Consider the following 8,245-nt stretch of genomic DNA (forward strand, 5'->3'; position numbering starts at 1 on the left):
TATCTTTTAAAGGTTTTCCATTTCCCTGACTCAGACCATTTCCTGGTGGGTTCTGCATAATGAATATTAGCAGAGGTTGGCTTACCACAGTGTCTAGTGAGACTCGTTTATCAAAGCCCAGGATGTGCGCCATGCAAAGGGGAAAAAAATCCCATTGAAAATGAACAAAAAATGTCAGCCCTAACAATCTCTCCTCTCATTTCTGTATCCTTGGGTATGTTCCAGTGCACGCAGCGAGGAGGCAAAATGGCCATCTGCAGAACATGGGATGTATCTAAAGAGAGATTTGTACACCTTGAAAGTCACCGGTGCCGAAGCTGCGAGTGAATAATGGCACCGAGCGGGATTAATTGCATCAGCCCTCAGGGCACACTGCTGCGTCCTCTGCAAACCAGGGCACGGCCACAAGGCAATCCACGCAGCCATTACTCTCATTACAAGACCTGGTAAATAAAGAAAATACAACCAACTGACTTTGCACGCCAAAAACGTTCCAAACTGGAAGAAGTCCTTTCAATCAGAGTACTGCTAAGAGGATCCTAAGCAGCGTCTTCTGGAGTGTGTTTTTGTGGTGTGTTAATGCACCTTTTTACCTTCAAGCACCCCAGCTTGTGTACGAGGCAGCTGAGCATGTGCACATACCCAAACACGCGGCCATCTTCAGATCTGTTCCCACAGCCACGTGCAGGAAGGACAGAGGCAGGCTCATCCTCTTCCTACAAGCAGAGCAGTGCCCAATTTGCACAAGGTCACCACGAGCAGATGGGGAGCACAGGGAGATGTGCTGACAGCTCCATGCTCGGAGCTGGGCAGCACAGAGGCCAGCTCTTCCTTGCTGCCTGCTGCATCCAAGGCTTGCTGTTTGCTCAAAGGTTTACTCCAATGTTGTCGAGCCATCCTCTACTAACGTGGAACACCTCATCCATGCACTCACTGCATTTCCACTATAAATTCACTGCTTATCCGTTAGTGCAGAAAGCTGTAAATGGATTTACAAGCTTCTTTTCTTGTCCTCAGCGACTGACTTTGCTTTAAACTGTTATAAATGGCCAAAGTGCAAGAGGCAGAGAGATGGATTGATTTCAGATTTGCATTTTTGTCCTTCCCTCTGCAAATGTGCTCCTCCAGGAGGAGGGTTCTGGCTCTTGCCTTCCCATTGTAGCTGCTCTTTCCCTGGCATTGCAGGGATGTTACCTTTGATGATACATTTCAATATCGTTTTCTAAAGGGAGAGAAAAAAAAATAGCGACGGAAATGGGAAAATTTCCACTTCAAGCACCGTTTCTGCTGCTCCCACCTCCTTTTTGCCTTCAGCACTTGATGTCTTCAAAGCGCTACACAAAACCGAGCGAGGAATTCTGCCCACCTCTGCATGGAGTTGTCCATCCCCTGGGGCAGGTGGGCCGCGGAGAGATGACACAACCCCAGGTCCCAGCACAGCTCCACGGGCCGGAGCCCATGAGCCACTATCAGCCACCTGGGGAGCACAGCCCTGTTCTTCTTTATCTCAAACAAGAGGATTTAGGTCTTGTTAATTAGTAGAGCAGTTGCCTAACAGCAGGGTCTGCCTATGGACATACACCTCTCCTGTTCAGGCTGCACATGCCCAGAAACACCTGCTTTCCAGATGCTGATGTGACAATGGGCTTCTCAGCTCTGAATTCAGCTCGTCCCACTGCTCCTTTCAATCGCTGTTATTGTGGTAGAAGAGGAGAAGCAGGCTACAGAGCACAAAACCCATGGGCTGGGCCTTGTTTGAGGTACAGCAGCAAAAGGGACTGGTCAGCTTTGCAACACAAGAGCAGGGCAGCAGCCTGGGAGCTTTTCTTCCTCAGCTTTCGTTTGCTTCAGTGACAGAAATAAACACTAAAAAACTGTGGAGGTAGGAGCACAGCCTGGAACCTGCCTCTACAGCAGCCCTGCAGCTCTGTTATGATTAGTGAGCAGGACTTAGCAGGGATTACCCTCCAAAGTATTGCCTTAGGAGCTTCAGCATACCCTGCTTTTTTTTTTAATCTATTTGATTTTGCACATAACTCACAACGTGAGGACTTCTCGTCACAGTGAGAGGGAAGCAAAAAGACAACGCAGAGCATCAACATGCATTTTGGTTTTAATAGCTGCCCAGCTAGCTGAATTAGCAGTGTCAGCCCTCTTTTCAGCACTGGATGCCTGCTAAATGCAATATATATTATTCAAGAACCTTCTGCAAAATTTCAGGGAGCGAGGACAAGCACGTACGATGAGACACAGATAACGTCCACAGCAACCAGCCAAGGCACACTGGCATCTTGATGTATGGAGTTCTCAGTGCCCTTTGCTTTGAATAATGCAGCTGCTACAGGATGTCAGTGCCTCGGCCAGGCATTTTGCAGCTGGTGGGCCAGGATGACTCCTCAGCTTAACACACATCACGAAACACTCGCAATGAGCACAGAGACTCAGCAACAAAGCTGCAGGTTGGTTTCACTGGGTGAGGTGGGCAGGCAGCTCACAAGCTAAATGCACACAAAATGCAGACTTCTGTCTCCCTGTGTGCACACGTACCTCATCAGGTCACCCTGGAACAGAGGCATTCAGCAATGTGGAACATCAGCAAAGAAGACGTTTTGTCTGGCAGGAAGCATTTAGTTTCCTTGTTAGTTTGTTTTGAAAGCTTTCCTAAGGAGTTCTCAAAAGGAACATCTCTTAAAAACAAAGAGAGGGCAAATGTTTTGTTCTCAAAATGCTGACACAGAACACAGCATCACAGGAATAATACTTTGAGTTCAGATCATTTTTTGCCAAGTCTGTAAGCAGTTCCAGGTGGGCAGCAGCCAGCTTTGCCATTACCGCTGCCAGCAGGAGTGGAGCTGGCTGACAGGATGCTCTGGGCAGGGAAGGAAACGTTGCTTCTGAAAAATCCTCTCTGTTCAGCACAGAGCAATGCCATCTGTGCAAAGGAACCACAGAGAGCACCTCTGCTGCTTGCAGAAAGCCCCAGCTGGGGTGATGCCCTCAGTCACTGCCAGAGGGAACGCCGTTCTCTACCACAGGTCTCCTTTTCTCCAATTATCCTTTGGACAACTGAGATAACCTTATGCACCTTGTTGCACTGAGAAGAGCTACAAGGGCAGTGGCTGGGCTGCAAGGATGGGTAAGGGGAGGGAGGGCAGCATGCCTGCTACAGGCACTGCTGTCAGCAAGGTGTCGTTTTGCCTGGGCTTCGTCCCAGCTCTTTGTTTGGCAGGACTGGTTTGTGTTGCTTTTCTCCCTTGTAACTTAAACCTGTAACTGCCAACCTAGATGATTAAAAGCACTTCTTAACAGAGCTAAGCTTGTGCACCGTATTAGAGACAGGAGATTTTTCCCACACGCACAGTTCAAACATCAGGATGGCACAAGGAGGTGATCTGGAGCTGGTGGTTTTCTTCCTAACGCTTCCCACCTGCTCAGAGAGGAATGCTGTAGCAGCAAGGCTTCTGGCATTTCACTCCCACACCCACCCGCTGCTCCTATCTACAAGGAAATCATCTCACCCAACAACACAAAGAGAACAGTAATAAACACTTTCCAAGGGAGTGGTGGGACTTCACTGGCGCCTGGCACGGCTTTTAAACCCAACTGTGAGAGGGAACACGAGGCTGCAGCAGGCAGGCAGGGCTGGCTACTGCCTGCACAATCCATTCCCCGCATCCACCATGAACCCCTGCAGCACAAATAGCAGCAGGAGAGTGAAGCACCCTCCACACAAGGCAGAATGTGGCTGTTGAGCTCCCATTTTGCATGCTCCTGCTGCTCACTGTGCTGCAGCTTCTCCTGCAGCTGCTGGCTGAGGGTGCTGACACGTGTTTTTATGGTTGCAGACGCAGCCAGCAAGCTCCTTTCAAAGAAACATGGCTCATCCCCAAAAGCCCCGCACCAAGCTGGGGAGACAAAGCAGGGCAGGCCAAGGTCCCTTTCTAGGGATGCAGCAGGGCATGGTGTGGGCAGCACTCACCGCAGAATCCCCAGGGATGCTTGCACTGCAGCTGGGCACGCAGCATGAGACAGAGACATCACTGTGGGAGGGATGCTAGGGAGCATCCTGCCAGGTGCAAGCAGGAGGTGAAAACACACTTGTTTGTGCTAGAGGCAGCAAAATCAGAGCAAGTCCCAGCATTCAACTGAGCCAAGCAGCTCCTGTAGGGAGCAGAATCAATCGGCTGTTCAATTACGATTTTATTTCTTTTTAAAGTCAATGGTCTGGGAAGAAAACCTCCCATTTTTGAATAGCAAAGAAGAAAGAAAAAAAAAGGGCATAAAGGTAACAGGGATGGAGCATGGGCATTGAGCAATCCAGGATATCACCCTAGCCAACACTGTGTTCTGAACACGTATAAAGCCAGGTCTCTGCTCTAGGGATAGAGCTGCTCCTGCAGGATGGCAGTTGGATAGTCAGCACCCTGCAGCAGCTCCACCAGAAGCAATTACATGATTCACAGGCAAAATTACATGCAAAACAGAAGTGAGAAACAAGAAAAATCAGAAAACCAGAGGAGCAGAAAACATGCCTTGCCCTGACAGCTTCAGTTTCTGAATGCTGTGCTGACTCCCCAGCAGGGGCTCATGCCTTGGGAGAAAGCCTTGACACATTCAGCTTCCTATCAATTAGAGCAGGAGGGACCATTCCCTTCTGTCCACAGCAAGCTCTGTGCTACAGGGCCAGTACAGGAATTAGAACTCACGATACTGGAGGGAAATGATTAACAAGAGCTGGGCAGTTACCTCTGTGAACCTAGAAATAGAGCCAGTGGGAAATGGGAGATCTTTCCCACCCCAGCTCTTTGCATCACTCCATTATGTATCCTGTTACCTGAATAGCTCCCTGAAGTGCCACCTGCCTCTCCCCTCTGCTCATCAGTCAGCTCTTCTGCCTGCTTCTCACTGCAGATCCGCTTTTGAGGCTGCCTGCTATTCTCAGAATAGCCTCCCAGTCCATGTTTGCTAAGCTGACGCCTCCTCCTCCTCCTCCATAGAGTGCCAGCCCTGCAAATTATTACAGTAATAAAGACACTGGCTGTGCTACATTTGCACTCTGTTATAAAGAACAGCCTTTCGAGCAGGAGCTCTGTGGGGACAGCACATAGCAGTGAGGAGCTATGCAGCAGGACTGAGCCCTGATTAAGGAGCAGTCACAGCTTTCCTCCTCTCCAGCACTGCAGGTTTAGGTTTTGATTTTCTGCCATCAAATCACGCTCCCTGTTCACTTATTCCCCTCACTCCAAACACACACACGCACAAAATTACCGATCATTCACATTCCTCTAACACACTTTAAATTCTTATCTACAAACCACAGTCCCATGTTCCAGCACTTTGCTATTCTGGTCTCTTTTCTTCCTTCAGAAGCATCTCCTTTCAATGCCATAGCCTCATTAGGTGCAGTCTGAATTGCCTGCAGCTGGAAGCACCTTGCTGATCTGGCCCAAATACTCTCTGATTTAACTTGAAAGCTTTATATAGCTCTGGTCTGATGGGACAGGGCAAGCACAGCCTTTGACACTGTGAGATTGTGGTGCTAGTGCAGAAAAGAGGATACAGCTCAACAGCATCTGCCTTAATCGTGTTTGACGTTGCAATCCAAGCACTGTTCTCATAACCTTGCCCTTTTACTTGTGAATTCCTGTTGTTTTGGTTTCGTTTTTTTTTTAAAAGACAAAACATTCAGTAATTGCATCTATAACTGCCCTCCATCTCCCACTGATATCAAAGTGTGAATGATAATGAATGAATACCTGGACTTTGATTCCAGTGTGGTTAATCAATACAAGCCTCATTTGACAGAGCTGGGTCCAACCCACTCACCTGAACAGAGGAGCAGCCCAGCTCTGGGAATTCACTCTTTCTCCCCCAGATTTCTATAACCATACACAAGTACAAGAGACCAGCCAGTGCTTGTGTGCATTTTCTCATCACAGATGTACTGCCAGGCAGGGTTTTGTCACCTCAGAACAGCTGGTGAGCTGCTTCCCTAACCATAATTTCTGGCTTTCTGTTGCTTATGAAGAGAAAACCTCCAGGTGTAAACACTGAGGCCAGGTAAGGTGGGCTGGGAATTGAGAATCCACTCTCAGGAGCAGCAGGTGAAAAACAACCACAGTTGCTGCTTCCTAACACAGTTATGCTAAAAAGCTTTCTAAACCATTCTGCATACATTACAAGCTTGCTGCTTTGACAGAAGAAATAAAATCCCTTGATAGGATTTGTGTGTAATTAGCTGGTATATTCATTTAACAGGTCTAATTCAGAGATCAGCTGTGTGTGAAAAGTGCACCAGGTTTCAAATCTGCATGGAGTGCAACCAGCTTAGACCAATGCCTCATGAAAGGACAATTTTGCACAGGAGGAAGCATTCACCATGGACTGAGCTGCAGCTGGTAAATTTGGTATTTATAGCAAAGCTCTTCTTAAGAAGGGCTTGACAGAGGAGACAAATCTCATAAGGAGAAGCAGTTGCCAGCCATCCAACAAAGCAGGCATGTTGTCACTGCACCAGTTATTGTCTTTGCTGCTTCGTTGCAGCAGCCAGCTGTGCCTGCATTTGCTTTCAAAGCCCAGCTGCTGAGCTGGCTGCAGGGCCAGTCAAAGCCATGGCTGGGGATGGCACATACCTCAGTCCCCACAAGTGCTGGTCTGCACTCACTGCAACTCTGCAAAACACAGCTCTGGTTCCAAACAAACACAGCCTGGGCCAAAGAGCTCAAACATAGAGGCTCTCCGTGCTGTCAAAGTGAGCAGGTGGTAGGGCTAGGAGCCACACTGCCCTATGAGCCCAGCTTTGACAGGGGCTACTTGTGTCAGGAAAAAACTGCATCATACAAGACATCATTTTCCTCCCTGCATAGCTTCCCTTAGAGGAAAGATGCCAAGAACTCTTTTCTTTCTGAGGGGTGTTTAGCATTCTTTGCAACTTGCAGTTTCTCCAGTCTTCCCACCAAATGAAGTATTTTACAAGTGCCAACAACAGATGAGCCTTTCTAGTAAGAAAACATAGATCAATAGACACTACAGAAGCCAGGCCTGCCCATGAACAGCCCCCTGTGTGCTAAATCCTGTCACAGCCATTACTCATGCTAGCATGAGGCACAGCTAACATCTCTGGCAACACAGCTGTCTGTTTGGCTCTGTACTGGCAGGCCTGTACCCTTCCTCCCATCCTCTGCTGCAGATTTGTTGTGAGGGCTGGGAGATCCCTAAAATCATTTGGTAGCGTTGTACTCTTCATAATGATTTCTGAAATCAAATTTCTTTTCCCCAACCTAAACCTGGAGATGTTTAAATTGAGGTTTTGGTAGCAAGCACCATGCAACATCAGGAGCATTAGGCATCTATTTCCCTCCTTACTGATTTAAACTACAGAATTATTTGCAACAAAACGAAGCACTGCAACACAGGCAACAACCACAGCGGGGCACTGCTGTGCTCCTTACTACACTGATTCCCAGCCGTGGGTGCTTTCTTTGAAATTGGAGTCATTGAAGTGAATCAAATTCATCTCCTCCATAATAACTGATTTATGAGGAAAAGATCATAAGCCCTAAGAGTTGGCTTTAACAACCCCTCCCTCAGTTATGCACCATTTTCCCTGTCTGGTAAGGTTTTAACATTCCAACTCCTCCCTGCTGAAGGCTCACCCAAGCAGCACTGGTGGCTCTTCAGACAAAAAGGCATTCTTCATCTCCAAGATCAGCACTGACTGGGAACGAGCTGTACTTTGCAACTTCTCTCCCCCTTGAAGCAGCAGAGATGTGACCTGAACAAAGCAAAGGCTTTTGGAAATACAAGTATTAGTTCCCAAGTCTTTGTTTACAGCCATCTGTTTTCCAACAGCTGGAAAGGCCCTGAAGTCGTCTTCCTTCTCCCCCTGCTCCCTTTCCCCATGTGAAATACAGTACCTAACTGCTAATAGGGTAAAAATTAAGTGCAGCTATTACATCCATTTTCAACTATAACTAGCATTACAATGCTATTAATGAACATAAAACCAATTGCTGTATTTAACTAAGGTTTTAATTCAATATGGCACCCCACTCTTATTGGACTCTCTTGTGCTGTTAGATAAAAATCTTTACAGACTACACAACAATCTTCCAGAAACACTGTACAACTTATTTTGTGTGTAGCTTTTTCCTTACTTTACCTCCCCCCTCCACTTCACAGGGCAAGGGTTTGCAACAGTGCTGCTCCACAATTCAACTGAGGCTGCAAAATTCACTTGCAATAT

The sequence above is a fragment of the Lagopus muta genome, chromosome 21 (genome assembly GCF_023343835.1).
Source record: "Lagopus muta isolate bLagMut1 chromosome 21, bLagMut1 primary, whole genome shotgun sequence".
Classification (NCBI taxonomy): domain Eukaryota; kingdom Metazoa; phylum Chordata; class Aves; order Galliformes; family Phasianidae; genus Lagopus; species Lagopus muta.